General features: G+C 40.9%; 1 long non-coding RNA gene across 1 annotated transcript in view; it reads right to left on the reverse strand.

The window, feature by feature from the left end:
- Positions 1–4,754, reverse strand: part of LOC147017853 (uncharacterized) — a 31,488-nt gene extending 26,734 nt beyond the window's left edge. The window contains exon 1 of the long non-coding RNA XR_015062168.1: positions 4,596–4,754. This is a non-coding gene — a long non-coding RNA (uncharacterized LOC147017853). The remainder of the gene's footprint in view (positions 1–4,595) is intronic.
- Positions 4,755–12,784: the final 8,030 nt, after the last annotated feature.

Here is a 12,784-nt window from a genome sequence, read left to right on the forward strand (position 1 = left end):
GCAACAAAGCAACAACAAAATTTATACTTTTTTATATTTATTTATAATTACGTGTGTCCCTAACCCCCTTTATTGTCCTTGTTCGGCTAACCTGTCCAAACTCTCTATTCCCAATCCCTAAGATCCCTTTTGAGAGGATTAAGGAAGAGACAAGTGAATCTGTCTCAAGGCCCAATGCAGCCTCAGAACAACTCCCTCAGATTTTAGCAATTCCCCAAGGTGAGTCCAGCGGCCTACAAACATCGAAGGGGTGGATGGTGCGAAGGGGTACACATTTTCTATCTATCCTTGCATTTATTAAACGTTAATCTATCCCCGCGGCTTTTCAACACGCCTGTCTCTTTAATCTATCGGTTCCAGCAACCACGATTCCCGTCGCCTGTGTTGGTGTTCGTTATTAATTTGGGGCTGGCCCGCAAATTTTCTCTCGTGCTCTTGCACAATTTCGTGGCTGCGCTGCGTGGCTCCATTGGCAGGGATTCCCATCTGCCGAACTCATACTACGGCAGCCCCGGGTCGCTGAGGCTGTCTCCGAGCCAACCAACTCCGTATGAACGTGGGGAATGCCCCTGGCAACATCCCTTTTGGTGCCCATGTGGCATTTTGGTGCTCCAGGTCCCGTTTCCGTGGGCTGCCCGTGCCCATTACACTAACTCGGTCCCTTGGACCCATGGTATAATCTGGCCGACTATTCCGGTGCCCAGGGGGCCCTCTACTCAGTGTGCACATTTCACCAGCCACGCTCCCAGCTGGTCAATTGACTCCTGCACCCTACAAAAAAGTTTCGTGCCTTCATTCACACCAACAACAAAACGACATCCGTTTGGTTAATTTAGCAAACCCGCTAACTAACATTACACTAACCCTGGGTTCCCTTGGGTGGGATTCACTCCTCCCCCCCCCCCAAATCATTCATTCGCACCATGAAGTTAGGGTTAGTTCATGAACCACATTCACTCCACTCACACTCAGGGCCGCTGACCCACATTCATTCATTGTTTCTTTCACTTCGTTTTATTTTTATTTCACCAATTCACTTCAACACTGACTCTGCGAGCTACGTTCCCCGAACTAGCTCGTGCCCCTAGTCATCCCTTACTCTAATGCACATTCTGTTTAATTCTACGTAGCTAATTAATCTACGTCCCCACTACACGCTCCATGTCTGTCCATGTCTCCAATCCATTTCTAAATTCTAAACTAGATTCCCCTAACTCATGTTGCCAGGCCCCATGGACAACTACCCATGCCCCATCAAGCCAGTCTATCTAGCGCTAAACCCTTCCCATTAACTAGTGCTCCTTTGCCCAAGCACGAGGATGTTCGCTACATCCCGGCGGGGCATCGTGTACTCGGAGCAAGGCCCTCCGAACCTTGCTTCGCCAGGGCGACAGCCTGCAGTTCACACGTCCCTTCCGTATGGGCGATAAATGACAGCGTAACGTCGCCCCGTCGATTGCAACAACCGCTCGCTTCCGCGGTGTTCCCCATGCGAGCCACGCGTTACTCACGTGGCCTTCGTGCCGTGCGGTCCCCGATGACATGACGTCACTCGCATACGGACCCTGCGAAGCTTGCCGTGACATCCCCGGGACTTGCTCCGTGCACCACGTTGGCCTCCATACACTTGGTCACATGGGGCCACGTGCTTTCCAAATTCAAACAACCTAATCTGCCCCAATTTTTGCAGTCGACGCTGGTATGTTGTACCAGGCGCCGAGCGTTTTAAGGCCGACTCCCGATCAGTGCGCGCCTGGGCCGCCCGCAAAACACGGAATGGACCTGACACGCAGCGTTCCGCGGAGCCGGCGCGGTTTCCGAAATAGTTCCGCGCAGCCCATTAGGCTCGCCGTTCCCGTCCGTTACAAGACCCACGTCTCCCGTGTGGATCGGTCCGCGTCCCGTTTTTCCACACATGCCATGTCACTCGCATTCTGCACACATTTTGACACACACTCTGGGACATTCACATTGGGGGCTCGTGTTAGCCCAAAAGATCCCGGGGTTTCTATACCCCCCCAAGCTCGGCATGTGCTCATGCGCACCATGCAAACGCTCGACCTCATACGGCTTTACCGGACTCACCTCGTCACGGCTTGCCTCGAGGGAGCATACTGTCTCCCCAGTGGTGTAGTCTAGGTTTTTGTAGTGAGCATACTGTGATGATCCCCAAATCCCTTCCCGCCTTCACCACATCTGTGCCGGAGCGACACCCCACAAGCACCACGGTACTAACACATACACTACATGCATCCACACACAATTGAGAGCATTCTACAAGACTGGGTATGTGTTATCAACAAATTATAGCAACACAGACTATAACAGCTAATGACATTTACAGCTGGGAAGATTTAAACGCTTTGGACTGATTTTCTACCGTTTAGTGATCCCTAGTGATTTTGCATGGCTGGAGGATACGAATTAAAACAGTATGTTCACTTGTCTTTCGAACCATTCATTTATTCATTCACTTGCCATTGCAGTTAAAGACCGAATTGCAGCAAGTTTTACAAAGAAAAAAAAAATGACACTATATGACACAAGTATTAAAATCATCTTCTATTAAAAAGTCCATAAAAAAATACCCCCGAGCAGGAGTGCCGGTCATCTCTGCCAGAGGTCGACAGAAGCAAAATCAAATTAGGGGCATCTATAATCGATTCCATGGCTCGAGGATCTGGTCGTAGAATGCAGATCGCCAGAACAGTCGGTCACTTCAAATAAATTACGGTAATACAAGTTCAAAAAGTAACTCTGTGCCAGACTGGAATAGAGGCAGTTCATAAAGTATGTACGCTCTACTTCCGGGTTTCAAAACCACCCACCCACCCCTGTACGCAGCCCGTACGCGGGCTTTAAACCACCCACCCCCTCATTTTTGTATGCACTTTATGAAAGGCCCATACAGGGCAAAAATATGCAAAAATTTGCGCAGGATCCGGAGCATCTTCAGAGATTGGCGCCGGCCTCCGGATGACCATTTCAAATTAGCACCGGACATGTAAGAATCAGAGCGAAGTTTGAAGGGCTATAAAATCGGAAGGAGAGCAAATTTAAAAAAAAATGGCTGGTGTTGTTCCAGATAATAGTCCATAGTATCTGAATCACTAATAACATTTGATCTCTCTTGATAAATGAGGGAGGAGATACTTTTCGCAACTTTGACAGCCTCGTGACCTTGACCTCGACCTTGGACGACCTTAAAAGTTATATCGTTGTGCATGTCTCATCGACCTCTATCCATTCCACTATTGCTTATTTGTCGCCACTCGGTTTGATTGTGGACGGACGGACGGACAGACTTCGAGACTGGCTTTATTAGGTCATTTCTACTGAGATGGAGAGATGACCTAACTAGGCCCAATAGTCATCCTCATGGGCCAATCAATGGTTCACAGCTCACTGACAATATTATTGCCTGGACCTGAAACATGTGTGTGTATATATATATATATATATATATATATATATATATATATATATATATATATATATATATATATATATATATATATATATATATATATATATATATATATATATATATATATATATACACTGTATAATCAGAAAACAGAATTCAAAAATAACTTTCCGTTCGTTCGTCAGAGCCGTTGGAGTGAATTTGCATATTTTTCCACCGCTGCCTTTAAAATCTCTAATTTAATCATTACAAGTCACAGAGTTTAGTGGAACTCCTTATTTTGTCAGTCTATCCTTCCTCTATGTCCTCGTGCCGATGGAAAAATTATTCGGATGATGGTGGAAGAGAAATTCCTTCCGGAATGTTAATTTTCCCACTAAGAAATGCAAGCCGCGGCTAAACTGCGAAACATAAGCCGTTTTTAATCGGATTTTCGAGGTAATCCCATTACCACCCTATAGATACTGATAAATCCGAAAACAGATTGAAATGTTTTCGTTCCCTTCGATGGCGAGGCGCCGAAATGTACGCGGCCCGCCAACAATCGTTTTTTTTCTGTAATTTAATCATCACAAGTCCGACAACCGAATGATACCCCTCATTTCGTAGGTCGATACCTCATCTACCTCCAAGTACCGATGAAAAAATATTCACATTAACCGCCGCTAAAGGGAATTAATCAGCGCATTTTATTTCCTGTTCTCAAAGTACCCAAAGCTGCTTTAGTCGCCAAAATACCAAAAATCCTCCGATTTTCATCTGGTTTTCTACGTTGGCATCTCGCCGATGGCTATCGACTGCGAAATTTGAAAACAGAATTCCAAAATATCTTTCCGTTCGTTCGTGAGAGCCGGTAGAGTGAAAGTGCATCACAGCCATAAGGCCTAACGTTAATCGAATAGGCCAGCGGCGCGAAGTCCTTTATTCGCTCATAACTCGACAACACAAAGTCACACAAATTCAACACACACATCATCGTGCAGGTAATAACGTCAAGCATCCGGCGATATCAGTTATAAAGGTGAAATAAGCCATTTTGGTCGCTAAAGAGGTCCCGAACCGTTGCGGCCTACAACTGTCCTAGGCGTGACGCTCCAGGCCGCGAAGCCGCGCTTTCTTTAAACACTCATAAAATGACGATACAAATTCCGAAAACGTCCAAACATACCTCAAAATGTTCAGGTAGTTTTCCGTCCTCCCTGATCTCGCCTTAGGATAGACCAATAATTAATTGGCCAATCCCCCCACACCGTATACCTGCGTATCACGTAGACTACACCACTGTGTCTCCCCTCGTTCCTGTGGGAGGTTAATCTGACCCCAGCATTGGGTCCCAATGAATTCCCCAAGCTCAACCCCAATTCTTGAGGCTTGAGGACATACGTCACAGTCACGTGACTTCGCTTGGTAACACGACCCGCCATATTGGCAAAGGGGAAAACAAACGCAGCACCGATCGCAGACTCACGTACATCGTGGTTTTACTTGCACGCAAAGCCGAGTGATTTGTTTTTTTTTCTGTCGATGTATTTCAGATAAATTGTTGATACATCGTGTTCACCCAAGTGTTTGCAATGTCATATCGATATATAGAACATTTGTCAGGTGATGCATTGGCCAGATATCGAGCCAAAATACAGTTAATTGGGCTTGTTAATTCTTTCCCCTACCAGTACCCCGGTGATTCGTGGATGGACAACCCGAAGGAATGGCCGAACGTGCAATACCGGGACGTATACTGTCGCGAGTATACTGTCGCGATCCCGGCTGTTTAATATCTTCCAGCACGGAATCCTGACGTTAATGTCCGAGCTTCAAGCAGTCCACGTGTGGACAAAGAGAACAACAAAACACACCACTGTGTTTCAGATCGGCCTCTAGGGGTAGGCACGATATTTTATTGGCTCAATCTCAAAAATGGCTGGTAACAGAATTGAATACACAGCACAAAAACCCTGCCAGAACTCTTGGCAACAATAGAGTTCCAAAAAACAGGTTGAACAAATCACAGCTCCGCTCAACGATATCCGGGAATAACGATCACACTCTTCCGGATTTAACTCAATCCTTTTAGACGGAGCTATCACCGATCAGCGCGACTGTGCTGTCGAGAGTCTTAAAAATCATTTGAAAATGGCATTTAAAACAGGCGATTTCAAGCGCTCGATATGTTTCCACTCGCGATCTTCGAGCCACGTCTGTCGCCAACAATATGGCGTCGGGCTCTGACGCGGTTTACCCACCACGTGTCGACTCGCCCACCAATCCCTGTGAGCCTGAAAAAGGTCACGTGACGTTGTGGGCGGTACACTAAATTTGGTGAGAACATGGTTTTTCTCACAATACACGTATCTTGTCAAGACACCAGGTATGTAATTCAATTTTTAACCAAGTTTTAACTGTGTATTATCAAATATTACTGTACTGGAGTGTTAATATATTATTTCAATTATTTATGAACTCCCGAGCTGACGTGGCTAGTTAGTAATAGTTTTAATTGGCCTGCCTTGTCTGTACTGTGTGACGGTGAGTCATCTGTGCTAGTTGTGGGTCACTCACTGGCCCAGCAAGAATGTCAATGAATGATTAAAATATTGCTCACATTCATGTTGTATAAATTCTGTCTTATCCCTGATTGTAAATATGTGTATGACTATGTGTATGAGAGTTGCCCTATGTGAGTGAGCATGTGTGCCTGTGTGTCTCTACATTTTGTAATGATGTAGCAGTGCGTGGCTATTTATTGTGGCTGCTGAGTTGAAGCGCCTGGGCTGAGGGCAAGACTGCGGTAAACTTAAAGGAAAGGCCGACACATTGTCATTGCATTTAGTTTGCAAGTTCTAGTCCTATTAATGGCAATCAAGGGTCAAGGCATTTATGTTTTTGCTTAATTGCCCTGGTACTATTTTAATAACTAACCACAGAATATATTTTTCTTTTCATTCTCAGGAGTGTTTACACATGAGGCAATGAAAAACTACCGATCACTGGAAGCCCACAAATTTTTTGTCTCATGGCTCTAAGCCACAGAAGTCTCCTCTCTGGTTCAGTAGCCTGACTTGGTATGAGATAAAAGGAGAGTTCTGAATTTTTTGCCTTGTTATTAGTACAACTGAAAATACAGCAACTTTTCTGCATTGTTACAAATAATAATGTGTAATAAAGGCTACGAAAGAAACTAACTTGGAACAGGTACGAGTCGAGTGCCGTGCGATAGCGTTAGCGCTACAAACACCGCTGCAACGCATAGCAGAGCGATCCGAGCGAACGGGGTACTTTGTTTTCCCCTTCTCCAGCGTTGTTATGCGGACATTGCATTATGGGTCGGCGAAGTTCCCGGATGTCCGACCCCGAGAATGTCCCCCACCAGCTCTGCTTGTGTGTGCTCCTCTTTATTTTCATGTAACTCGTCCTTTACCTCCTCTAATTTCTGCGTCTTTTACCTGATGTATCTCCCTTCATCTCTCTGTTAATTCCGTCATCCCCTGTCCGAGTTTACATGTTTCTCCCTTAATTATTACGGCGTCACTCGTCCCCTCGACCTTGCCCGTCTCCATCACGGTCCGAGCAACCGTTCCATCCCCCTCGACTCGGTCGTTCCTCCATGTTCAGTCCCGATCCCATTTGCAAAATTCTGACGCATGGTCTGCATTTCACCTTTGCCAGCTCCGCCTTCATTTCCTCCTGACACGCCTTCATTTGTGTTTGTAAGCTTATTCCCATGTTTTGCATATCCTCCTTCAGTACTTGCATATTCGCATCCATTCGGTTTTGTAAGTTTTGCATTTCACCTTTCATTCGGTTTTCCACCAGGTCCATGCGTTCCATCATTCGTTTCATCATCTCCATAATCTGGTCTGTGCCCGATGGCTTTGGCGAAGCCGATCTGCTATGATCGGGTGTGGATCCGATCAGGATGTCCTCTGGGAGGGAAATTTGATGCAGGGGGTGCCCAAGCATTGTCGCTGTCGCAGTTGCCCCCGATGTTACCTCTGGGTATGGCTCAGATCTCCCTCAAAACTATCGTCCTGAGCCACGGATTCTTTTGATGTTATCTCAGAACCCACCTGTACCAGCTCGTCTTGGTCCGCCATGGTCCGTGCTGGGAATTAAATAAAATTTTTGAATCTATCCGAAAGTTTCTTGTTGTGTAAATTTAATTCACTAAGGCTGGGAATAACCCAAACGCGACGCTCGTAAATGATTTCTTCTGGAAAATGTTTGATAGTGTTCGTTTGTACATTGGAACACAAGAAGTTGAAGCAATTGATTATGTCTCTGCTGTATCTGAAATGATGAAATTTACACTATATACATTCAGTGATGGAATGGGAAAGGGGGCTATCGAAGGTTTTATTCCTGATATGTCAACGGGAACAACCACAGACCCTGGATATACTCAAAGGAAAGGAACGTATACTGATGATACAAAAGCAGTTAATAGTTTTACTGTGGCAGTTCCTCTTCAAGGTATATTTGGATTTTGTGATCATGATAAAGTTCTGTATGGTCTTAAAATTAGATTTCAACTACAAAGGAATGATAATGAAAATAGATTACTTTTTGGTGTTGGTAGAGCTTTTTGTGAGCAGAATAAATTTGTAATTGATGAAATGAGTTGGTATATTAGTGAATATACTCCTAATCTTAAAACAGAAGAGATGTTGAATAGAAGACTTAACTCAAAGAAACCAATCAATGTGTCATACCTCAAAAGAAGATGTCAACACGTTAAACTAAACCAAACCACTTATACGTGGAATTTGGGTGTTCTGGAAGGAAAGCCACGATATCTGTGGATCATTTTTAAAAAACCAGATGGCGATACTGCTACTGATAAGAATAATGCATTGAGTGATAATGCAAAGGTGAAACAACTTCGTGTTTCTCTAGATGGAACATTTTATCCACGAGATAGATTGGAAATTAATTGGGAAAAAAATGATTTTGCTGAAGCATACAAGTCTTACCAAAAGGTGTGTGAAAGTAATGGAAATAAAGAACCTATTTTGGATATGACAGCATTTAAAAGTTTGTATACAATCTATGCGTTTGACCTGAGTGCTCAAAAGGAAACTATAAAGTCTAATCGAGTAGATACTTCCCTATACATTGAAAGAGGAGAGAGTGAAGAAGTTGATGCATATTGTTAGCTTTTGGAAGAAACAGAATTACAGATTAATACAGATAATGGTGTTATGATTAGTCTCACATAATTTTTTGTTAAATAAATGAGTGGCAAAGTACCAGTATATGTTAATCAAATCAATCTTCATAAACTATCATCTTGTGTTCAAAATCAAAAGCCTTGTACGATTAACGTTAATACAATTCAGAGAAAAGGAGCAGTAAGAATTGATGTTTTGCTCACAAGAGACCAGGTTAAAATCTTGAACAATACTGGCTCACTTAAAATTAAAATGACAAAACCAATGTTGAAAAAATATTCAATAAGAGAGACGAGTGGGGGATTTCTCCCATTTCTAATTCCTTTATTTGCTGGTTTAAGTGCGGTTGGAACATTGACGGGTGGTATTTCAACAGTGGTGAAAACTGCCAACGAAAGAAAGGCTCAACTCCGGGCTCAAAAAGAATTGGAAAGACATAACAAAGAGTTGGAGAAACAAATTCGTGGAAGGGGTGTAATTGTAGATTTTGCTGAAAAACTTGAAGGTCTGCCTGATAAAGCGAGATTGTTAGTTGGACATATGCTTTCTTCTATCGCACAAGCAGGTGTAAAATTAACTAAAAGGGGTAATGGATTATATCTTTCTAATAAATAAATGAGCATTGACGAGTGGTTTAAAGAATTTGGAAAGAATACAACATCAAATTTACAACTTGTCAAATATTGTAAGAAATTAAAAATTCATAATGTGGTTATTTGTACGAGAGGAATTAACAAATGTGCCTAAACATACAAAGAATATTATTATGAACTTAGAAGATAATAATGGAAACGGTTCTCATTGGGTTTGTATTTTTAATAGTCAAGACAAATATTATTTTGATAGTTTTGGTCTTCCACCACCGTTGAAGTCATAAAATTCTTACAGAATGGTGTTTATCAAACATTTCAAGTCCAAGAATTAAATTCCAAGTGCTGTGGTCAATTATGTCTATATGTGTTATTTCAACTCAACAAAAATAAAAAATTTTATGACATTATTTTTAATCTAATATAAATGACTTATGTTGGTAAAGATGGTTCTATCTTTGGTGTATCCCAAGAACTGGATATTGATTTATCAAATTATTACACAAAGGCACAGGCTGAACAACATAAATATAATATAACAAAAAATATCAATATGAAAAATGCTTATAAATTAAAAGATTATCCAAGCCCGACTGACACGAATGATTTGGTGAGATTAAGCGATTTATCACAATATATATCCTTAAATAAAATGGCCGTGTATTCCAAAGATACAGAAGTGTTGATTTTATCTCCAGGTCATACAGAATTCAGAGTTCGAATTAAAATAAATTTTTATAAAGAAGGGCGTATCATTTGTGTGAGAATAGAACAATGGGTGTATGATATGAATGATTTAGGGTATAATTGGTCATTTAAAATTAACCAAGAAGACCTGGAACAATTAAATCAGTCTCGTAAGGAAGAATATTATCCACTTGGTATAGAGAATGAGTTTTGTGGAAGCACGATTCATAAACAACAAATAAAAGAATTTAATAAGGGTAAATATAATAATGGTTTTGCCCTAGTTTATATCATGAAACAGAAAAAAACAGGATTTTATATAATAAGTAAGGAAATACAAAATGATTTAACTATGGGAAGATGGGGAGGTGTTTCATGTCATAATATTATTCTGTCATATATTTCTAATACATAAATGACAGCAAGAAGGCTTCAAGAAAATTATCATTTCTGTGTCCAAGCATACCTTCAAGAAAAGGGTATTCGGTATTTTAATAAATATGTTCTACAACATAAGAATGAGGTATTTTCAATAAAAGATTGGCATTATGCTGATGTTGATAAACCAACAACTTTGGATTTAATTAAAATGTTAAATAATGAAAAAATTGTAAAGTTAAGAAAACGTAAGGCTCTTTTGGAAATTTAAAAGAAATTTTATTGGTTTCCTGTTGTAAAAAAAAATTATTTTGGATACAGGAATAACAAGAAATCCCGATGAATATATGTATGATAATCTATGGGGTGTAAGCGATTCAAGGATAGGAAGGGATGAGGAAGGAGTTGAAGAAGAGAGAGAAGGAGGAAAGGGAGAAGAAAGAGGAGGAGAGGGAGAAGAGAGAGAAGAGAGAGAAGGAGGAGAGGGAGGAAAGAGCGAGAATGAATAAATATCAAAATATGGAAACCGGTGAGATTAAAAAAGATTGGAGGTATTCCAGAAAATAACTCAACCCACCGAGGAGGAAAACAAAGAATTGACAAGTCTATTTGCAATATTTTCGACAAGACTATTGTCATCGGCAAGATATTGATTTTAATTCAAGTTTTTCATTTTTTTCTTCAATAAATGGAGGAGAGAGTAAAGACGTTTCTCAGTATTCTTTATGTTTTAAAAATTAAGATTCAAATGTGCATGTTGGAAACTAAAAAGGTTTTCGCACTCTGTAGGAATTTTTCTCATAAATAAATGAGTTATTGTTTCAAATGTAAAAAGAAAACTAATACAAAAAATATTTCATATTTTAAAAGTAAAAATAAAAGGGTTATACAAAAAGGTATATGTTCGGTGTGTGGTTCAAAAAAAAATCAATTTATCTCCAAACACAAACTCGGAGGAGATATACAAAAGTTTTTATCAGGAAGTAAATTTACAACTACTGGAATACCAGGGGAATTACATCTACCAGGGTATTCTTTCTGTGGTCCAGGCACAAACTTGGATAAAAGATTAGATGAGGCAGACAATCCTAAATCATGGAGTAAGCCCATCAATAGGGTTGATGAAGTGTGCATGAGACACGATATTGATTATGGGAATACCACAACTTTGGAAGAAAAGCATGAAGCCGATAGAGAAATGTTGCATAATTTGTCTCTGATACAAAATCCAACCTTGAGAGAAAAAGTTGATCGGTTCATTGTGAAGAAGATGATCAGTGCTAAATTGAAACTTGGGCTTGGAAATTCAAAAAACTTATAGGTTCTAATGATGTCATTAAGACTGAAGAGCAATTAGCAGATGAATTACATAAACCAGTATTCACAAAGTTTCGTAGAAGGAAAGTTTATTCCAAGGAAGTTGATTATATCTGGTCCGCTGATTTGATTGAACTCAATAATGATAAGGGGTACAAGTATGCTTTAACCGTTATTGATTTGAGGAGTAGATACGCATGGGTTGTCCCTTTAAAAAACAAAACAGGTAATACTCTTATGTTAGCCTTTCAACAGATATTTAATAAAAGTAAGAGAAAACCTAAAAAATTGTGGACTGATGAGGGTGGAGTTTTATAACAAGACATTTATGAATTTTCTAAAAAATAACAGTATTACATAATGCAGTACCTTTAATGAAGGAAAGGCCGTTGTTATTGAATGTTTTAATCGTACCTTAAAAGAGAGATTATATAAAAAATTCACACAACTCAGTTCACAACAATGGCGCTTCACTCCCTCCTACTATACACCTTTGTGGACACTCGAGGGTCAAGTTCGAGGTGTATAACAGTATATAATGTGTGTCAAGGGGGGACGTTCTTAGATCTGTGAAACCAAAACACAGAATCCTCAACTGAATAGTCAAGGCTTAACTTTTGTTTGTTGATGTGTGTGTGTGTGTGTGTGTGTGTGTGTGTGTGTGTGTGTGTGTGTGTGTGTGTGTGTGTGTGTGTGTGTGTGTGTGTGTGTGTGTGTGTGTGTGTGTGTGTGTGTGTGTGTGTGTGTGTGTGTGTGTGTGTGTGTCCCAACCCTCACATTCAAAATCTCAACCTCAACCCTCATTCAAAATCTCAACCCCCCCCCCCCAACCCTCACATTCAAAATGTCAACCCCTGCCCCCAACCCTCACATTCAAAATCTCAACCCCAACCTTCACATTCAAAATCTCAACCCCAACCCAACCCTCGCCCAACACAATGTCTTTTTCAAAATGAGATTTCCACCTGTATATATTTTTTACGTTTTTTTTTTTCTCTTCTTCCAATTCTGTCTTTTAAGGCTTTCAGGTTTGATGACGTAGAAAGGGGGAGTAAGCCTGCACTTTCTTCCCAGAACTAACAATATATATTTTTTATGTTTTTTTCTCTTCTTCCAATTCTGTCTTTTAAAGCTTTCAGGTTTGATGACGTAGAAAGGGGGAGTGAGAACTTTCCTGCACTTTCTTCCCAGAACTTTCTTGATCTTGTTCCAATCAA

Source organism: Eptatretus burgeri, chromosome 10 (genome assembly GCF_056783735.1).
Source record: "Eptatretus burgeri isolate ZD-2024b chromosome 10, Ebu_testis_v1, whole genome shotgun sequence".
In the NCBI taxonomy this organism is placed as follows: Eukaryota; Metazoa; Chordata; class Myxini; order Myxiniformes; family Myxinidae; genus Eptatretus; species Eptatretus burgeri.